Source organism: Botryllus schlosseri, chromosome 2 (assembly GCF_051294905.1).
Source record: "Botryllus schlosseri isolate E-star chromosome 2, Bs_hap1, whole genome shotgun sequence".
Taxonomy (NCBI): domain Eukaryota; kingdom Metazoa; phylum Chordata; class Ascidiacea; order Stolidobranchia; family Styelidae; genus Botryllus; species Botryllus schlosseri.
The window spans coordinates 28818300-28838329 of record NC_137237.1 but is presented as its reverse complement, the minus strand read 5'-3'; the positions used below and the strand labels follow the sequence as shown (position 1 = coordinate 28838329).

The following is a 20030-nucleotide window of genomic DNA, read 5'->3' as shown; positions in this document are numbered from 1 at the left end:
CGATTCAGCAATCCGGCCCGCCAAGTACCTAATTTTCCTCTATCTGGCCCGCCGACTGGAGAAGTTGCCAGCCCCTGCACTATAACGATGTAAAGGTCAGACGCCATTGCTATATCGCAGGTCCACGAGAACAAATCGAGGTGTAGGCCAACTCAAAACGTGTTATATGGCCACGTTCGTTCCGAGGCAGAAAATAAATCAACAAACCAAGTATTTGGTATATTTATTATAATCAGCGGCTTTGCGAGAATGCATGTAAGTGAGTGTCGTTACGAGAGCCGCTGGCCACGAATCCTTTTCCATGCACTGTGAGCTATTTAATTAGTATGGTTGGATGGAATGGGTTAGCGCGAACGCAGACCCCACTACCAGAACTTACACGACCGAGTTACCCACATTTGGGGTAATCGCCGAGGTCAACCAAGCCGAAGTGCAATGGCTAGGCCTCGCCCGGGCAGAACCGCCTTTTGATCATGGTTCACTGCCTCGTCACGTAAGTATGAGTTTTCCAGAAATTTATTGACACCCAATTTCATACAACAAAATAAATATTGTGGTGAGCACGCTCTCCACATATGCATAAATGCATTCACCAAGTGCGCTTTGAATCGCCGAAGCAAAATGAAATAGTTTCTACTAGACGCGAACGCCAAATATGATTGGGACGTCATCGATGATATTGGACTGACTGCGGCGTCCAATTGCGAATTCCACCGTCCATTCCTTGCTTAAAAGAGCGATAATCATTATCTTGTGTTTTATGGTCATCTCCATGGTGCTCTGATATTCGCTTTGCCAATAAAGAGCCGGTATAGGATTACAGAAGCGAGACATAGCAATGCAAAGTTTTCACAGCTACAAAAGCGAGGCATATAGGGAAAGCCTATTGTAGATTAATTTCTGATCTGCAGACTGTCATCAATTCTCGCCACAATCCAGGTGCTTATCAAAATACATGAAGTGTATATGATCAGTTCAGGAGAGCTAGGTGAAAAAGAAATTAGGCTCGCACTATACGGAAAAGGCCTACTAACCGCTAACCGTGAAATCTTAACCAGAAACAGACACTATACCGATGTAACGGTCAGACGCCATTGCTATATCGCAGGTCTACGAGAACAAATCGAGGTGTAGGCCAACTCAAAACGTGTTATATGGCCACGTTCGTTCCGAGGGGGAAAATAAATCAACAAACCAAGTATTTGGTATATTTATAATAATCAACGGCTTTGCGAGAATGCATGTAAGTGAGTGTCGTTACGAGAGCCGCTGGCCACGAATTCTTTTCCGTGCACTGTGAGCTATTTAATTAGTATGGTTGGTTGGATGGAAAGGGTTAGCGCGAACGCAGACCCCACTACCAGTAATTACACGACCGAGTTACCCACATTTAGGGTAATCGCCGAGGTCAACCAAGCCGAAGTGCAATGGCTAGGCCTCGCCCGGGCAGAACCGCCTTTTTGATCATGGTTCACTGCCTCGTCAGGTAAGTATGAGTTTTCCAGAAATTTATTGACACCCAATTTCATACAACAAAATAAATATTGTGGTGAGCACGCTCACCACATATGCATAAATGCATTCACCAAGTGCGCTTTGAATCGCCGAAGCAAAATGAAATAGTTTCTACTAGACGCGAACGCCAAATATGATTGGGACGTCATCGATGATATTGGACGCCTCCACCGTCCATTCCTTGCTCAAAAGTGCGATAATCATTATCTTGCGTGTTATGGTCATCTCCATGGTGCTCTGATATTCGCTTTGGCAATAAAGAGCCGGTATAGGATTACAGAAGCGTGACATAGCAATGCAAAGTTTTCACAGCTACAAAAGCGAGGCATATAGGGAAAGCCTATTGTAGATTAATTTCTAATCTTCTGACTGTCATCAATTCTCGCCACAATCCAGGCGCTTATCGAAATACATGAAGTGTATATGATCAGTTCAGGAGAGCTAGGTGAAAAAGAAATTAGGCTCGCACTATACGGAAAAGGCCTACTAACCGCTAATCGGTAAATCTTACCCAGAAACAGACACTATAACAGGGGTGGGCAACATACGGCCCGCGAAGGGATTTTGTCCGGCCCGCGGATGGTTTTCCGTCTTACATGATAATGTGGCCCGCGGCCCCAGTCTGTCGAGATCCCCCACTACTTGCATACTACGTCAAATTTAAGTGACTGTATATTACTATATACGTGTGTGCGCATCGCTGCGAGAGTGGAGCATACGCGTAAGTTCGTCGAAGCGAGAAGACTTGCATTATCGGCATTTGCGATATGCACTCAACCCTAATGTCGTCTGTGGTAATCATGATTTTTGTCGACTACAATGGTCATTTACACCAGACTGATATATTTCTTATTTTCGATTCCGCAACCGCCGACTTGTAGCACGCCACACTTCTAGGCTTTTGTAAGGCACCGCATATTCCAGGGGTCGCCATCTCAAAACGGGTCGCAGGCCAGTTTTCAAATTTTGTAGAAAACGCGGGCCGTATGAATTCAATATTCGAGATTATTTACGCCACACAGTTGAACAACGACGCTATCACGGCACCTACTCAACCCTAATGAATTGATATCTTGGTAAATTAGGGTTACCGGGGTCATCGAACGACTTGAAATCTTAACTAGGGATTGCACCGTGTGTTGATTGATCAGAGTGAAGCAGACATGGCGGCGCCTGTATGATAATGTTATTCTCAAATCCACACTGTCCTCGCCATTATCGGAGAAATGGCTTTGAAGCGACATTGCTGTCGTTAAAATACATTTATTAAATACGATTTATTCCTTGTATATGTGGATAAATGGGCGAATAATGTGTCGATTCAGCAATCCGGCTCACCAAGTACCTAATTTTCCTTTATCCGGCCCGCCGACTGGAGAAGTTGCCAGCCCCTGCACTATAACGATGTAAAGGTCAGACGCCATTGCTATATCGCAGGTCCACGAGAACAAATCGAGGTGTAGGCCAACTCAAAACGTGTTATATGGCCACGTTCGTTCCGAGGCAGAAAATAAATCAACAAACCAAGTATTTGGTATATTTATTATAATCAGCGGCTTTGCGAGAATGCATGTAAGTGAGTGTCGTTACGAGAGCCGCTGGCCACGAATTCTTTTCCATGCACTGTGAGCTATTTAATTAGTATGGTTGGATGGAATGGGTTAGCGCGAACGCAGACCCCACTACCAGAACTTACACGACCGAGTTACCCACATTTGGGGTAATCGCCGAGGTCAACCAAGCCGAAGTGCAATGGCTAGGCCTCGCCCGGGCAGAACCGCCTTTTGATCATGGTTCACTGCCTCGTCAGGTAAGTATGAGTTTTCCAGAAATTTATTGACACCCAATTTCATACAACAAAGTAAATATTGTGGTGAGCACGCTCTCCACATATGCATAAATGCATTCACCAAGTGCGCTTTGAATCGCCGAAGCAAAATGAAATAGTTTCTACTAGACGCGAACGCCAAATATGATTGGGACGTCATCGATGATATTGGACTGACTGCGGCGTCCAATTGCGAATTCCACCGTCCATTCCTTGCTTAAAAGTGCGATAATCATTATCTTGCGGTTTATGGTCATCTCCATGGTGCTCTGATATTCGCTTTGCCAATAAAGAGCCGGTATAGGATTACAGAAGCGTGACATAGCAATGCAAAGTTTTCACAGCTACAAAAGCGAGGCATATAGGGAAAGCCTATTGTAGATTAATTTCTAATCTTCTGACTGTCATCAATTCTCGCCACAATCCAGGCGCTTATCGAAATACATGAAGTGTATATGATCAGTTCAGGAGAGCTAGGTGAAAAAGAAATTAGGCTCGCACTATACGGAAAAGGCCTACTAACCGCTAATCGTTAAATCTTACCCAGAAACAGACACTATAACAGGGGTGGGCAACATACGGCCCGCGGGCCGGATCCGGCCCGCGAAGGGATTTTGTCCGGCCCGCGGACGGTTTTCCGTCTTACATGATAATGTAGCCCGCGGCCCCAGTCTGTCGAGATCCCCCACTACTTGCATACTACGTCAAATTTAAGTGACTGTATATTATTATATACGTGTGTGCGCATCGTTGCGAGAGTGGAGCATACGCGTAAGTTCGTCGAAGCGAGAAGACTTGCATTATCGGCATTTGCGATATGCACTCAACCCTAATGTCGTCTGTGGTAATCATGATTTTTGTCGACTACAATGGTCATTTACACCAGACTGATATATTTCTTATTTTCGATTCCGCAACCGCCGACTTGTAGCACGCCACACTTCTAGGCTTTTGTAAGGCACCGCATATTCCAGGGGTCGCCATCTCAAAACGGGTCGCAGGCCAGTTTTCAAATTTTGTAGAAAACGCGGGCCGTATGAATTCAATATTCGAGATTATTTACGCCACACAGTTGAACAACGACGCTATCACGGCACCTACTCAACCCTAATGAATTGATATCTTGTTAAATTAGGGTTACCGGGGTCATCGAACGACTTGAAATCTTAACTAGGGATTGCACCGTGTGTTGATTGATCAGAGTGAAGCAGACATGGCGGCGCCTGTATGATAATGTTATTCTCAAATCCACACTGTCCTCGCCATTATCGGAGAAATGGCTTTGAAGCGACATTGCTGTCGTTAAAATACATTTATTAAATACGATTTATTCCTTGTATATGTGGATAAATGGGCGAATAATGTGTCGATTCAGCAATCCGGCCCGCCAAGTACCTAATTTTCCTCTATCTGGCCCGCCGACTGGAGAAGTTGCCAGCCCCTGCACTATAACGATGTAAAGGTCAGACGCCATTGCTATATCGCAGGTCCACGAGAACAAATCGAGGTGTAGGCCAACTCAAAACGTGTTATATGGCCACGTTCGTTCCGAGGCAGAAAATAAATCAACAAACCAAGTATTTGGTATATTTATTATAATCAGCGGCTTTGCGAGAATGCATGTAAGTGAGTGTCGTTACGAGAGCCGCTGGCCACGAATCCTTTTCCATGCACTGTGAGCTATTTAATTAGTATGGTTGGATGGAATGGGTTAGCGCGAACGCAGACCCCACTACCAGAACTTACACGACCGAGTTACCCACATTTGGGGTAATCGCCGAGGTCAACCAAGCCGAAGTGCAATGGCTAGGCCTCGCCCGGGCAGAACCGCCTTTTGATCATGGTTCACTGCCTCGTCACGTAAGTATGAGTTTTCCAGAAATTTATTGACACCCAATTTCATACAACAAAATAAATATTGTGGTGAGCACGCTCTCCACATATGCATAAATGCATTCACCAAGTGCGCTTTGAATCGCCGAAGCAAAATGAAATAGTTTCTACTAGACGCGAACGCCAAATATGATTGGGACGTCATCGATGATATTGGACTGACTGCGGCGTCCAATTGCGAATTCCACCGTCCATTCCTTGCTTAAAAGAGCGATAATCATTATCTTGTGTTTTATGGTCATCTCCATGGTGCTCTGATATTCGCTTTGCCAATAAAGAGCCGGTATAGGATTACAGAAGCGAGACATAGCAATGCAAAGTTTTCACAGCTACAAAAGCGAGGCATATAGGGAAAGCCTATTGTAGATTAATTTCTGATCTGCAGACTGTCATCAATTCTCGCCACAATCCAGGTGCTTATCAAAATACATGAAGTGTATATGATCAGTTCAGGAGAGCTAGGTGAAAAAGAAATTAGGCTCGCACTATACGGAAAAGGCCTACTAACCGCTAACCGTGAAATCTTAACCAGAAACAGACACTATACCGATGTAACGGTCAGACGCCATTGCTATATCGCAGGTCTACGAGAACAAATCGAGGTGTAGGCCAACTCAAAACGTGTTATATGGCCACGTTCGTTCCGAGGGGGAAAATAAATCAACAAACCAAGTATTTGGTATATTTATAATAATCAACGGCTTTGCGAGAATGCATGTAAGTGAGTGTCGTTACGAGAGCCGCTGGCCACGAATTCTTTTCCGTGCACTGTGAGCTATTTAATTAGTATGGTTGGTTGGATGGAAAGGGTTAGCGCGAACGCAGACCCCACTACCAGGAATTACACGACCGAGTTACCCACATTTAGGGTAATCGCCGAGGTCAACCAAGCCGAAGTGCAATGGCTAGGCCTCGCCCGGGCAGAACCGCCTTTTTGATCATGGTTCACTGCCTCGTCAGGTAAGTATGAGTTTTCCAGAAATTTATTGACACCCAATTTCATACAACAAAATAAATATTGTGGTGAGCACGCTCACCACATATGCATAAATGCATTCACCAAGTGCGCTTTGAATCGCCGAAGCAAAATGAAATAGTTTCTACTAGACGCGAACGCCAAATATGATTGGGACGTCATCGATGATATTGGACGCCTCCACCGTCCATTCCTTGCTCAAAAGTGCGATAATCATTATCTTGCGTGTTATGGTCATCTCCATGGTGCTCTGATATTCGCTTTGGCAATAAAGAGCCGGTATAGGATTACAGAAGCGTGACATAGCAATGCAAAGTTTTCACAGCTACAAAAGCGAGGCATATAGGGAAAGCCTATTGTAGATTAATTTCTAATCTTCTGACTGTCATCAATTCTCGCCACAATCCAGGCGCTTATCGAAATACATGAAGTGTATATGATCAGTTCAGGAGAGCTAGGTGAAAAAGAAATTAGGCTCGCACTATACGGAAAAGGCCTACTAACCGCTAATCGGTAAATCTTACCCAGAAACAGACACTATAACAGGGGTGGGCAACATACGGCCCGCGAAGGGATTTTGTCCGGCCCGCGGATGGTTTTCCGTCTTACATGATAATGTGGCCCGCGGCCCCAGTCTGTCGAGATCCCCCACTACTTGCATACTACGTCAAATTTAAGTGACTGTATATTACTATATACGTGTGTGCGCATCGTTGCGAGAGTGGAGCATACGCGTAAGTTCGTCGAAGCGAGAAGACTTGCATTATCGGCATCTGCGATATGCACTCAACCCTAATGTCGTCTGTGGTAATCATGATTTTTGTCGACTACAATGGTCATTTACACCAGACTGATATATTTCTTATTTTCGATTCCGCAACCGCCGACTTGTAGCACGCCACAGTTCTAGGCTTTTGTAAGGCACCGCATATTCCAGGGGTCGCCATCTCAAAACGGGTCGCAGGCCAGTTTTCAAATTTTGTAGAAAACGCGGGCCGTATGAATTCAATATTCGAGATTATTTACGCCACACAGTTGAACAACGACGCTATCACGGCACTTACTCAACCCTAATGAATTGATATCTTGGTAAATTAGGGTTACCGGGGTCATCGAACGACTTGAAATCTTAACTAGGGATTGCACCGTGTGTTGATTGATCAGAGTGAAGCAGACATGGCGGCGCCTGTATGATAATGTTATTCTCAAATCCACACTGTCCTCGCCATTATCGGAGAAATGGCTTTGAAGCGACATTGCTGTCGTTAAAGTACATTTATTAAATACGATTTATTCCTTGTATATGTGGATAAATGGGCGAATAATGTGTCGATTCAGCAATCCGGCCCGCCAAGTACCTAATTTTCCTCTATCCGGCCCGCCGACTGGAGAAGTTGCCAGCCCCTGCACTATAACGATGTAAAGGTCAGACGCCATTGCTATATCGCAGGTCCACGAGAACAAATCGAGGTGTAGGCCAACTCAAAACGTGTTATATGGCCACGTTCGTTCCGAGGGGGAAAATAAATCAACAAACCAAGTATTTGGTATATTTATTATAATCAGCGGCTTTGCGAGAATGCATGTAAGTGAGTGTCGTTACGAGAGCCGCTGGCCACGAATTCTTTTCCATGCACTGTGAGCTATTTAATTAGTATGGTTGGATGGAAAGGGTTAGCGCGAACGCAGACCCCACTACCAGAACTTACACGACCGAGTTACCCACATTTGGGGTAATCGCCGAGGTCAACCAAGCCGAAGTGCAATGGCTAGGCCTCGCCCGGGCAGAACCGCCTTTTGATCATGGTTCACTGCCTCGTCAGGTAAGTATGAGTTTTCCAGAAATTTATTGACACCCAATTTCATACAACAAAGTAAATATTGTGGTGAGCACGCTCTCCACATATGCATAAATGCATTCACCAAGTGCGCTTTGAATCGCCGAAGCAAAATGAAATAGTTTCTACAAGACGCGAACGCCAAATATGATTGGGACGTCATCGATGATATTGGACTGACTGCGGCGTCCAATTGCGAATTCCACCGTCCATTCCTTGCTTAAAAGTGCGATAATCATTATCTTGTGTTTTATGGTCATCTCCATGGTGCTCTGATATTCGCTTTGCCAATAAAGAGCCGGTATAGGATTACAGAAGCGTGACATAGCAATGCAAAGTTTTCACAGCTACAAAAGCGAGGCATATAGGGAAAGCCTATTGTAGATTAATTTCTGATCTGCAGACTGTCATCAATTCTCGCCACAATCCAGGCGCTTATCAAAATACATGAAGTGTATATGATCAGTTCAGGAGAGCTAGGTGAAAAAGAAATTAGGCTCGCACTATACGGAAAAGGCCTACTAACCGCTAATCGTGAAATCTTAACCAGAAACAGACACTATACCGATGTAAAGGTCAGACGCCATTGCTCTATCGCAGGTCTACGAGAACAAATCGAGGTGTAGGCCAACTCAAAACGTGTTATATGGCCACGTTCGTTCCGAGGGGGAAAATAAATCAACAAACCAAGTATTTGGTATTTTTATAATAATCAGCGGCTTTGCGAAAATGCATGTAAGTGAGTGTCGTTACGAGAGCCGCTGGCCACGAATTCTTTTTCATGCACTGTGAGCTATTTAATCAGAATGGTTGGATGGAAAGGGTTAGCGCGAACGCAGACCCCACTACCAGAAATCACACGACCGAGTTACCCACATTTGGGGTAATCGCCGAAGTCAACCAAGCCGAAGTGCAATGGCTAGGCCTCGCCCGGGCAGAACCGCCTTTTTGATCATGGTTCACTGCCTCGTCAGGTAAGTATGAGTTTTCCAGAAATTTATTGACACCCAATTTCATACAACAAAATAAATATTGTGGTGAGCACGCTCTCCACATATGCATAAATGCATTCACCAAGTGCGCTTTGAATCGCCGAAGCAAAATGAAATAGTTTCTACTAGACGCGAACGCCAAGTATGATTGGGACGTCATCGATGATATTGGACTGACTGCGGCGTCCAATTGCGAATTCCACCGTCCATTCCTTGCTTAAAAGTGCGATAATCATTATCTTGCGTTTTATGGTCAACTCCATGGTGCTCTGATATTCGCTTTGCTAATAAAGAGCCGGTATAGGATTACAGAAGCGTGACATAGCAATGCAAAGTTTTCACAGCTACAAAAGCGAGGCATATAGGGAAAGCCTATTGTAGATTAATTTCTGATCTGCCGACTGTCATCAATTCTCGCCACAATCCAGGCGCTTATCGAAATACATGAAGTGTATATGATCAGTTCAGGAGAGCTAGGTGAAAAAGAAATTAGGCTCGCACTATACGGAAAAGGCCTACTAACCGCTAATCGTTAAATCTTACCCAGAAACAGACACTATAACAGGGGTGGGCAACATACTGCCCGCGGGCCGGATCCGGCCCGCGAAGGGATTTTGTCCGGCCCGCGGACGGTTTTCCGTCTTACATGATAATGTGGCCCGCGGCCCCAGTCTGTCGAGATCCCCCACTACTTGCATACTACGTCAAATTTAAGTGACTGTATATTATTATATACGTGTGTGCGCATCGTTGCGAGAGTGGAGCATACGCGTAAGTTCGTCGAAGCGAGAAGACTTGCATTATCGGCATTTGCGATATGCACTCAACCCTAATGTCGTCTGTGGTAATCATGATTTTTGTCGACTACAATGGTCATTTACACCAGACTGATATATTTCTTATTTTCGATTCCGCAACCGCCGACTTGTAGCACGCCACACTTCTAGGCTTTTGTAAGGCACCGCATATTCCAGGGGTCGCCATCTCAAAACGGGTCGCAGGCCAGTTTTCAAATTTTGTAGAAAACGCGGGCCGTATGAATTCAATATTCGAGATTATTTACGCCACACAGTTGAACAACGACGCTATCACGGCACCTACTCAACCCTAATGAATTGATATCTTGGTAAACTAGGGTTACCGGGGTCATCGAACGACTTGAAATCTTAACTAGGGATTGCACCGTGTGTTGATTGATCAGAGTGAAGCAGACATGGCGGCGCCTGTATGATAATGTTATGCTCAAATCCACACTGTCCTCGCCATTATCGGAGAAATGGCTTTGAAGCGACATTGCTGTCGTTAAAATACATTTATTAAATACGATTTATTCCTTGTATATGTGGATAAATGGGCGAATAATGTGTCGATTCAGCAATCCGGCCCGCCAAGTACCTAATTTTCCTCTATCCGGCCCGCCGACTGGAGAAGTTGCCAGCCCCTGCACTATAACGATGTAAAGGTCAGACGCCATTGCTATATCGCAGGTCTACGAGAACAAATCGAGGTGTAGGCCAACTCAAAACGTGTTATATGGCCACGTTCGTTCCGAGGGGGAAAATAAATCAACAACCCAAGTATTTGGTATATTTATAATAATCAGCGGCTTTGCGAGAATGCATGTAAGTGAGTGTCGTTACGAGAGCCGCTGGCCACGAATTCTTTTCCGTGCACTGTGAGCTATTTAATTAGTATGGTTGGTTGGATGGAAAGGGTTAGCGCGAACGCAGACCCCACTACCAGGAATTACACGACCGAGTTACCCACATTTAGGGTAATCGCCGAGGTCAACCAAGCCGAAGTGCAATGGCTAGGCCTCGCCCGGGCAGAACCGCCTTTTTGATCATGGTTCACTGCCTCGTCAGGTAAGTATGAGTTTTCCAGAAATTTATTGACACCCAATTTCATACAACAAAATAAATATTGTGGTGAGCACGCTCACCACATATGCATAAATGCATTCACCAAGTGCGCTTTGAATCGCCGAAGCAAAATGAAATAGTTTCTACTAGACGCGAACGCCAAATATGATTGGGACGTCATCGATGATATTGGACGCCTCCACCGTCCATTCCTTGCTCAAAAGTGCGATAATCATTATCTTGCGTGTTATGGTCATCTCCATGGTGCTCTGATATTCGCTTTGGCAATAAAGAGCCGGTATAGGATTACAGAAGCGTGACATAGCAATGCAAAGTTTTCACAGCTACAAAAGCGAGGCATATAGGGAAAGCCTATTGTAGATTAATTTCTAATCTTCTGACTGTCATCAATTCTCGCCACAATCCAGGCGCTTATCGAAATACATGAAGTGTATATGATCAGTTCAGGAGAGCTAGGTGAAAAAGAAATTAGGCTCGCACTATACGGAAAAGGCCTACTAACCGCTAATCGGTAAATCTTACCCAGAAACAGACACTATAACAGGGGTGGGCAACATACGGCCCGCGAAGGGATTTTGTCCGGCCCGCGGATGGTTTTCCGTCTTACATGATAATGTGGCCCGCGGCCCCAGTCTGTCGAGATCCCCCACTACTTGCATACTACGTCAAATTTAAGTGACTGTATATTACTATATACGTGTGTGCGCATCGTTGCGAGAGTGGAGCATACGCGTAAGTTCGTCGAAGCGAGAAGACTTGCATTATCGGCATCTGCGATATGCACTCAACCCTAATGTCGTCTGTGGTAATCATGATTTTTGTCGACTACAATGGTCATTTACACCAGACTGATATATTTCTTATTTTCGATTCCGCAACCGCCGACTTGTAGCACGCCACAGTTCTAGGCTTTTGTAAGGCACCGCATATTCCAGGGGTCGCCATCTCAAAACGGGTCGCAGGCCAGTTTTCAAATTTTGTAGAAAACGCGGGCCGTATGAATTCAATATTCGAGATTATTTACGCCACACAGTTGAACAACGACGCTATCACGGCACTTACTCAACCCTAATGAATTGATATCTTGGTAAATTAGGGTTACCGGGGTCATCGAACGACTTGAAATCTTAACTAGGGATTGCACCGTGTGTTGATTGATCAGAGTGAAGCAGACATGGCGGCGCCTGTATGATAATGTTATTCTCAAATCCACACTGTCCTCGCCATTATCGGAGAAATGGCTTTGAAGCGACATTGCTGTCGTTAAAGTACATTTATTAAATACGATTTATTCCTTGTATATGTGGATAAATGGGCGAATAATGTGTCGATTCAGCAATCCGGCCCGCCAAGTACCTAATTTTCCTCTATCCGGCCCGCCGACTGGAGAAGTTGCCAGCCCCTGCACTATAACGATGTAAAGGTCAGACGCCATTGCTATATCGCAGGTCCACGAGAACAAATCGAGGTGTAGGCCAACTCAAAACGTGTTATATGGCCACGTTCGTTCCGAGGGGGAAAATAAATCAACAAACCAAGTATTTGGTATATTTATTATAATCAGCGGCTTTGCGAGAATGCATGTAAGTGAGTGTCGTTACGAGAGCCGCTGGCCACGAATTCTTTTCCATGCACTGTGAGCTATTTAATTAGTATGGTTGGATGGAAAGGGTTAGCGCGAACGCAGACCCCACTACCAGAACTTACACGACCGAGTTACCCACATTTGGGGTAATCGCCGAGGTCAACCAAGCCGAAGTGCAATGGCTAGGCCTCGCCCGGGCAGAACCGCCTTTTGATCATGGTTCACTGCCTCGTCAGGTAAGTATGAGTTTTCCAGAAATTTATTGACACCCAATTTCATACAACAAAGTAAATATTGTGGTGAGCACGCTCTCCACATATGCATAAATGCATTCACCAAGTGCGCTTTGAATCGCCGAAGCAAAATGAAATAGTTTCTACAAGACGCGAACGCCAAATATGATTGGGACGTCATCGATGATATTGGACTGACTGCGGCGTCCAATTGCGAATTCCACCGTCCATTCCTTGCTTAAAAGTGCGATAATCATTATCTTGTGTTTTATGGTCATCTCCATGGTGCTCTGATATTCGCTTTGCCAATAAAGAGCCGGTATAGGATTACAGAAGCGTGACATAGCAATGCAAAGTTTTCACAGCTACAAAAGCGAGGCATATAGGGAAAGCCTATTGTAGATTAATTTCTGATCTGCAGACTGTCATCAATTCTCGCCACAATCCAGGCGCTTATCAAAATACATGAAGTGTATATGATCAGTTCAGGAGAGCTAGGTGAAAAAGAAATTAGGCTCGCACTATACGGAAAAGGCCTACTAACCGCTAATCGTGAAATCTTAACCAGAAACAGACACTATACCGATGTAAAGGTCAGACGCCATTGCTCTATCGCAGGTCTACGAGAACAAATCGAGGTGTAGGCCAACTCAAAACGTGTTATATGGCCACGTTCGTTCCGAGGGGGAAAATAAATCAACAAACCAAGTATTTGGTATTTTTATAATAATCAGCGGCTTTGCGAAAATGCATGTAAGTGAGTGTCGTTACGAGAGCCGCTGGCCACGAATTCTTTTTCATGCACTGTGAGCTATTTAATCAGAATGGTTGGATGGAAAGGGTTAGCGCGAACGCAGACCCCACTACCAGAAATCACACGACCGAGTTACCCACATTTGGGGTAATCGCCGAAGTCAACCAAGCCGAAGTGCAATGGCTAGGCCTCGCCCGGGCAGAACCGCCTTTTTGATCATGGTTCACTGCCTCGTCAGGTAAGTATGAGTTTTCCAGAAATTTATTGACACCCAATTTCATACAACAAAATAAATATTGTGGTGAGCACGCTCTCCACATATGCATAAATGCATTCACCAAGTGCGCTTTGAATCGCCGAAGCAAAATGAAATAGTTTCTACTAGACGCGAACGCCAAGTATGATTGGGACGTCATCGATGATATTGGACTGACTGCGGCGTCCAATTGCGAATTCCACCGTCCATTCCTTGCTTAAAAGTGCGATAATCATTATCTTGCGTTTTATGGTCAACTCCATGGTGCTCTGATATTCGCTTTGCTAATAAAGAGCCGGTATAGGATTACAGAAGCGTGACATAGCAATGCAAAGTTTTCACAGCTACAAAAGCGAGGCATATAGGGAAAGCCTATTGTAGATTAATTTCTGATCTGCCGACTGTCATCAATTCTCGCCACAATCCAGGCGCTTATCGAAATACATGAAGTGTATATGATCAGTTCAGGAGAGCTAGGTGAAAAAGAAATTAGGCTCGCACTATACGGAAAAGGCCTACTAACCGCTAATCGTTAAATCTTACCCAGAAACAGACACTATAACAGGGGTGGGCAACATACTGCCCGCGGGCCGGATCCGGCCCGCGAAGGGATTTTGTCCGGCCCGCGGACGGTTTTCCGTCTTACATGATAATGTGGCCCGCGGCCCCAGTCTGTCGAGATCCCCCACTACTTGCATACTACGTCAAATTTAAGTGACTGTATATTATTATATACGTGTGTGCGCATCGTTGCGAGAGTGGAGCATACGCGTAAGTTCGTCGAAGCGAGAAGACTTGCATTATCGGCATTTGCGATATGCACTCAACCCTAATGTCGTCTGTGGTAATCATGATTTTTGTCGACTACAATGGTCATTTACACCAGACTGATATATTTCTTATTTTCGATTCCGCAACCGCCGACTTGTAGCACGCCACACTTCTAGGCTTTTGTAAGGCACCGCATATTCCAGGGGTCGCCATCTCAAAACGGGTCGCAGGCCAGTTTTCAAATTTTGTAGAAAACGCGGGCCGTATGAATTCAATATTCGAGATTATTTACGCCACACAGTTGAACAACGACGCTATCACGGCACCTACTCAACCCTAATGAATTGATATCTTGGTAAACTAGGGTTACCGGGGTCATCGAACGACTTGAAATCTTAACTAGGGATTGCACCGTGTGTTGATTGATCAGAGTGAAGCAGACATGGCGGCGCCTGTATGATAATGTTATGCTCAAATCCACACTGTCCTCGCCATTATCGGAGAAATGGCTTTGAAGCGACATTGCTGTCGTTAAAATACATTTATTAAATACGATTTATTCCTTGTATATGTGGATAAATGGGCGAATAATGTGTCGATTCAGCAATCCGGCCCGCCAAGTACCTAATTTTCCTCTATCCGGCCCGCCGACTGGAGAAGTTGCCAGCCCCTGCACTATAACGATGTAAAGGTCAGACGCCATTGCTATATCGCAGGTCTACGAGAACAAATCGAGGTGTAGGCCAACTCAAAACGTGTTATATGGCCACGTTCGTTCCGAGGGGGAAAATAAATCAACAACCCAAGTATTTGGTATATTTATAATAATCAGCGGCTTTGCGAGAATGCATGTAAGTGAGTGTCGTTACGAGAGCCGCTGGCCACGAATTCTTTTCCGTGCACTGTGAGCTATTTAATTAGTATGGTTGGTTGGATGGAAAGGGTTAGCGCGAACGCAGACCCCACTACCAGTAATTAGACGACCGAGTTACCCACATTTAGGGTAATCGCCGAGGTCAACCAAGCCGAAGTGCAATGGCTAGGCCTCGCCCGGGCAGAACCGCCTTTTTGATCATGGTTCACTGCCTCGTCAGGTAAGTATGAGTTTTCCAGAAATTTATTGACACCCAATTTCATACAACAAAATAAATATTGTGGTGAGCACGCTCACCATATATGCATAAATGCATTCACCAAGTGCGCTTTGAATCGCCGAAGCAAAATGAAATAGTTTCTACTAGACGCGAACGCCAAATATGATTGGGACGTCATCGATGATATTGGACGCCTCCACCGTCCATTCCTTGCTCAAAAGTGCGATAATCATTATCTTGCGTGTTATGGTCATCTCCATGGTGCTCTGATATTCGCTTTGGCAATAAAGAGCCGGTATAGGATTACAGAAGCGTGACATAGCAATGCAAAGTTTTCACAGCTACAAAAGCGAGGCATATAGGGAAAGCCTATTGTAGATTAATTTCTAATCTTCTGACTGTCATCAATTCTCGCCACAATCCAGGCGCTTATCGAAATACATGAAGTGTATATGATCAGTTCAGGAGAGCTAGGTGAAAAAGAAATTAGGCTCGCACTATACGGAAAAGGCCTACTAACCGCTAATCGTTAAATCTTACCCAGAAACAGACACTATAACAGGGGTGGGCAACATACGGCCCGCGGGCCGGATCCGGCCCGCGAAGGGATTTTGTCCGGCCCGCGGACGGTTTTCCGTCTTACATGATAATGTGGCCCGCGGCCCGAGTCTGTCGAGATCCCCCACTACTTGCATACTACGTCAAATTTAAGTGACTGTATATTATTATATACGTGTGTGCGCATCGTTGCGAGAGTGGAGCATACGCGTAAGTTCGTCGAAGCGAGAAGACTTGCATTATCGGCATTTGCGATATGCACTCAACCCTAATGTCGTCTGTGGTAATCATGATTTTTGTCGACTACAATGGTCATTTACACCAGACTGATATATTTCTTATTTTCGATTCCGCAACCGCCGACTTGTAGCACGCCACACTTCTAGGCTTTTGTAAGGCACCGCATATTCCAGGGGTCGCCATCTCAAAACGGGTCGCAGGCCAGTTTTCAAATTTTGTAGAAAACGCGGGCCGTATGAATTCAATATTCGAGATTATTTACGCCACACAGTTGAACAACGACGCTATCACGGCACCTACTCAACCCTAATGAATTGATATCTTGGTAAATTAGGGTTACCGGGGTCATCGAACGACTTGAAATCTTAACTAGGGATTGCACCGTGTGTTGATTGATCAGAGTGAAGCAGACATGGCGGCGCCTGTATGATAATGTTATTCTCAAATCCACACTGTCCTCGCCATTATCGGAGAAATGGCTTTGAAGCGACATTGCTGTCGTTAAAATACATTTATTAAATACGATTTATTCCTTGTATATGTGGATAAATGGGCGAATAATGTGTCGATTCAGCAATCCGGCCCGCCAAGTACCTAATTTTCCTCTATCCGGCCCGCCGACTGGAGAAGTTGCCAGCCCCTGCACTATAACGATGTAAAGGTCAGACGCCATTGCTATATCGCAGGTCCACGAGAACAAATCGAGGTGTAGGCCAACTCAAAACGTGTTATATGGCCACGTTCGTTCCGAGGCAGAAAATAAATCAACAAACCAAGTATTTGGTATATTTATTATAATCAGCGGCTTTGCGAGAATGCATGTAAGTGAGTGTCGTTACGAGAGCCGCTGGCCACGAATCCTTTTCCATGCACTGTGAGCTATTTAATTAGTATGGTTGGATGGAATGGGTTAGCGCGAACGCAGACCCCACTACCAGAACTTACACGACCGAGTTACCCACATTTGGGGTAATCGCCGAGGTCAACCAAGCCGAAGTGCAATGGCTAGGCCTCGCCCGGGCAGAACCGCCTTTTGATCATGGTTCACTGCCTCGTCACGTAAGTATGAGTTTTCCAGAAATTTATTGACACCCAATTTCATACAACAAAATAAATATTGTGGTGAGCACGCTCTCCACATATGCATAAATGCATTCACCAAGTGCGCTTTGAATCGCCGAAGCAAAATGAAATAGTTTCTACTAGACGCGAACGCCAAATATGATTGGGACGTCATCGATGATATTGGACTGACTGCGGCGTCCAATTGCGAATTCCACCGTCCATTCCTTGCTTAAAAGAGCGATAATCATTATCTTGTGTTTTATGGTCATCTCCATGGTGCTCTGATATTCGCTTTGCCAATAAAGAGCCGGTATAGGATTACAGAAGCGAGACATAGCAATGCAAAGTTTTCACAGCTACAAAAGCGAGGCATATAGGGAAAGCCTATTGTAGATTAATTTCTGATCTGCAGACTGTCATCAATTCTCGCCACAATCCAGGTGCTTATCAAAATACATGAAGTGTATATGATCAGTTCAGGAGAGCTAGGTGAAAAAGAAATTAGGCTCGCACTATACGGAAAAGGCCTACTAACCGCTAACCGTGAAATCTTAACCAGAAACAGACACTATACCGATGTAACGGTCAGACGCCATTGCTATATCGCAGGTCTACGAGAACAAATCGAGGTGTAGGCCAACTCAAAACGTGTTATATGGCCACGTTCGTTCCGAGGGGGAAAATAAATCAACAAACCAAGTATTTGGTATATTTATAATAATCAGCGGCTTTGCGAGAATGCATGTAAGTGAGTGTCGTTACGAGAGCCGCTGGCCACGAATTCTTTTCCGTGCACTGTGAGCTATTTAATTAGTATGGTTGGTTAGATGGAAAGGGTTAGCGCGAACGCAGACCCCAATACCAGTAATTACACGACCGAGTTACCCACATTTAGGGTAATCGCCGAGGTCAACCAAGCCGAAGTGCAATGGCTAGGCCTCGCCCGGGCAGAACCGCCTTTTTGATCATGGTTCACTGCCTCGTCAGGTAAGTATGAGTTTTCCAGAAATTTATTGACACCCAATTTCATACAACAAAATAAATATTGTGGTGAGCACGCTCACCACATATGCATAAATGCATTCACCAAGTGCGCTTTGAATCGCCGAAGCAAAATGAAATAGTTTCTACTAGACGCGAACGCCAAATATGATTGGGACGTCATCGATGATATTGGACGCCTCCACCGTCCATTCCTTGCTCAAAAGTGCGATAATCATTATCTTGCGTGTTATGGTCATCTCCATGGTGCTCTGATATTCGCTTTGGCAATAAAGAGCCGGTATAGGATTACAGAAGCGTGACATAGCAATGCAAAGTTTTCACAGCTACAAAAGCGAGGCATATAGGGAAAGCCTATTGTAGATTAATTTCTGATCTGCTGACTGTCATCAATTCTCGCCACAATCCAGGCGCATATCAAAATACATGAAGTGTATATGATCAGTTCAGGAGAGCTAGGTGAAAAAGAATTTAGGCTCGCACTATACGGAAAAGGCCTACTACCGCTAATCGTGAAATCTTACCCAGAAACAGACACTATAACGATGTAAAGGTCAGACACCATTGCTATATCGCAGGTCCACGAGAACAAATCGAGGTGTAGGCCAACTCAAAACGTGTTATATGGCCACGTTCGTTCCGAGGGGAAAATAAATCAACAAACCAAGTATTTGGTATATTTATTATAATCAGCGGCTTTGCGAGAATGCATGTACGTGAGTGTCGTTACGAGAGCCGCTGGCCACGAATTCTTTTCCATGCACTGTGAGCTATTTAATTAGTATGATTGGATGGAAAGGGTTAGCGCGAACGCAGACTCCACTACCAGAAATTACACGACCGAGTTACCCAAATTTGGGGTAATCGCCGAGGTCAATCAAGCCGAAGTGCAATGGCTAGGCCTCGCCCGGGCAGAATCGCCTTTTTGATCATGGTTCACTGCCTCGTCAGGTAAGTATGAGTTTTCCAGAAATTTATTGACACCCAATTTCATACAACAAAATAAATATTGTGGTGAGCACGCTCTCCACATATGCATAAATGCATTCACCAAGTGCGCTTTGAATCGCCGAAGCAAAATGAAATAGTTTCTACTAGACGCGAACGCAAAATATGATTGGGACGTCATCGATGATATTGGACTGACTGCGGCGTCCAATTGCGAATTCCACCGTCCATTCCTTGCTTAAAAGTGCGATAATCATTATCTTGCGGTTTATGGTCATCTCCATGGTGCTCTGATATTCGCTTTGCCAATAAAGAGCCGGTATAGGATTACAGAAGCGTGACATAGCAATGCAAAGTTTTCACAGCTACAAAAGCGAGGCATATAGGGAAAGCCTATTATAGATTAATTTCTGATCTGCCGACTGTCATCAATTCTCGCCACAATCCAGGCGCTTATCGAAATACATGAAGTGTATATGATCAGTTCAGGAGAGCTAGGTGAAAAAGAAATTAGGCTCGCACTATACGGAAAAGGCCTACTAACCGCTAATCGTTAAATCTTACCCAGAAACAGACACTATAACAGGGGTGGGCAACAT

General features: G+C 44.8%; 1 protein-coding gene and 14 non-coding genes across 16 annotated transcripts in view; all 15 read right to left on the bottom strand.

The window, feature by feature from the left end:
- The window catches only part of LOC145457677 (actin-related protein 2/3 complex subunit 2-like), a 281489-nt gene that overhangs the window by 80868 nt on the left and 180591 nt on the right, over positions 1–20030 (bottom strand). The window lies entirely within an intron of this gene.
- LOC145434701 (U1 spliceosomal RNA) lies at positions 339–501 on the bottom strand. Its single transcript, XR_013913531.1, has one exon. It is a non-coding gene; the product is annotated as a U1 spliceosomal RNA (small nuclear RNA).
- LOC145434753 (U1 spliceosomal RNA) lies at positions 1331–1494 on the bottom strand. Its single transcript, XR_013913576.1, has one exon. It is a non-coding gene; the product is annotated as a U1 spliceosomal RNA (small nuclear RNA).
- Positions 3171–3333, bottom strand: LOC145434690 (U1 spliceosomal RNA). The gene has a single exon (XR_013913520.1). It is a non-coding gene; the product is annotated as a U1 spliceosomal RNA (small nuclear RNA).
- Positions 5049–5211, bottom strand: LOC145434700 (U1 spliceosomal RNA). Its single transcript, XR_013913530.1, has one exon. It is a non-coding gene; the product is annotated as a U1 spliceosomal RNA (small nuclear RNA).
- Positions 6041–6204, bottom strand: LOC145434752 (U1 spliceosomal RNA). The gene has a single exon (XR_013913575.1). It is a non-coding gene; the product is annotated as a U1 spliceosomal RNA (small nuclear RNA).
- Positions 7881–8043, bottom strand: LOC145434772 (U1 spliceosomal RNA). The gene has a single exon (XR_013913595.1). It is a non-coding gene; the product is annotated as a U1 spliceosomal RNA (small nuclear RNA).
- On the bottom strand, positions 8869–9032 carry LOC145434757 (U1 spliceosomal RNA). Its single transcript, XR_013913580.1, has one exon. It is a non-coding gene; the product is annotated as a U1 spliceosomal RNA (small nuclear RNA).
- Positions 10752–10915, bottom strand: LOC145434751 (U1 spliceosomal RNA). The gene has a single exon (XR_013913574.1). It is a non-coding gene; the product is annotated as a U1 spliceosomal RNA (small nuclear RNA).
- LOC145434771 (U1 spliceosomal RNA) lies at positions 12592–12754 on the bottom strand. Its single transcript, XR_013913594.1, has one exon. It is a non-coding gene; the product is annotated as a U1 spliceosomal RNA (small nuclear RNA).
- On the bottom strand, positions 13580–13743 carry LOC145434755 (U1 spliceosomal RNA). The gene has a single exon (XR_013913578.1). It is a non-coding gene; the product is annotated as a U1 spliceosomal RNA (small nuclear RNA).
- LOC145434759 (U1 spliceosomal RNA) lies at positions 15463–15626 on the bottom strand. The gene has a single exon (XR_013913582.1). It is a non-coding gene; the product is annotated as a U1 spliceosomal RNA (small nuclear RNA).
- LOC145434699 (U1 spliceosomal RNA) lies at positions 17321–17483 on the bottom strand. The gene has a single exon (XR_013913529.1). It is a non-coding gene; the product is annotated as a U1 spliceosomal RNA (small nuclear RNA).
- Positions 18313–18476, bottom strand: LOC145434769 (U1 spliceosomal RNA). The gene has a single exon (XR_013913592.1). It is a non-coding gene; the product is annotated as a U1 spliceosomal RNA (small nuclear RNA).
- On the bottom strand, positions 19279–19442 carry LOC145434703 (U1 spliceosomal RNA). The gene has a single exon (XR_013913533.1). It is a non-coding gene; the product is annotated as a U1 spliceosomal RNA (small nuclear RNA).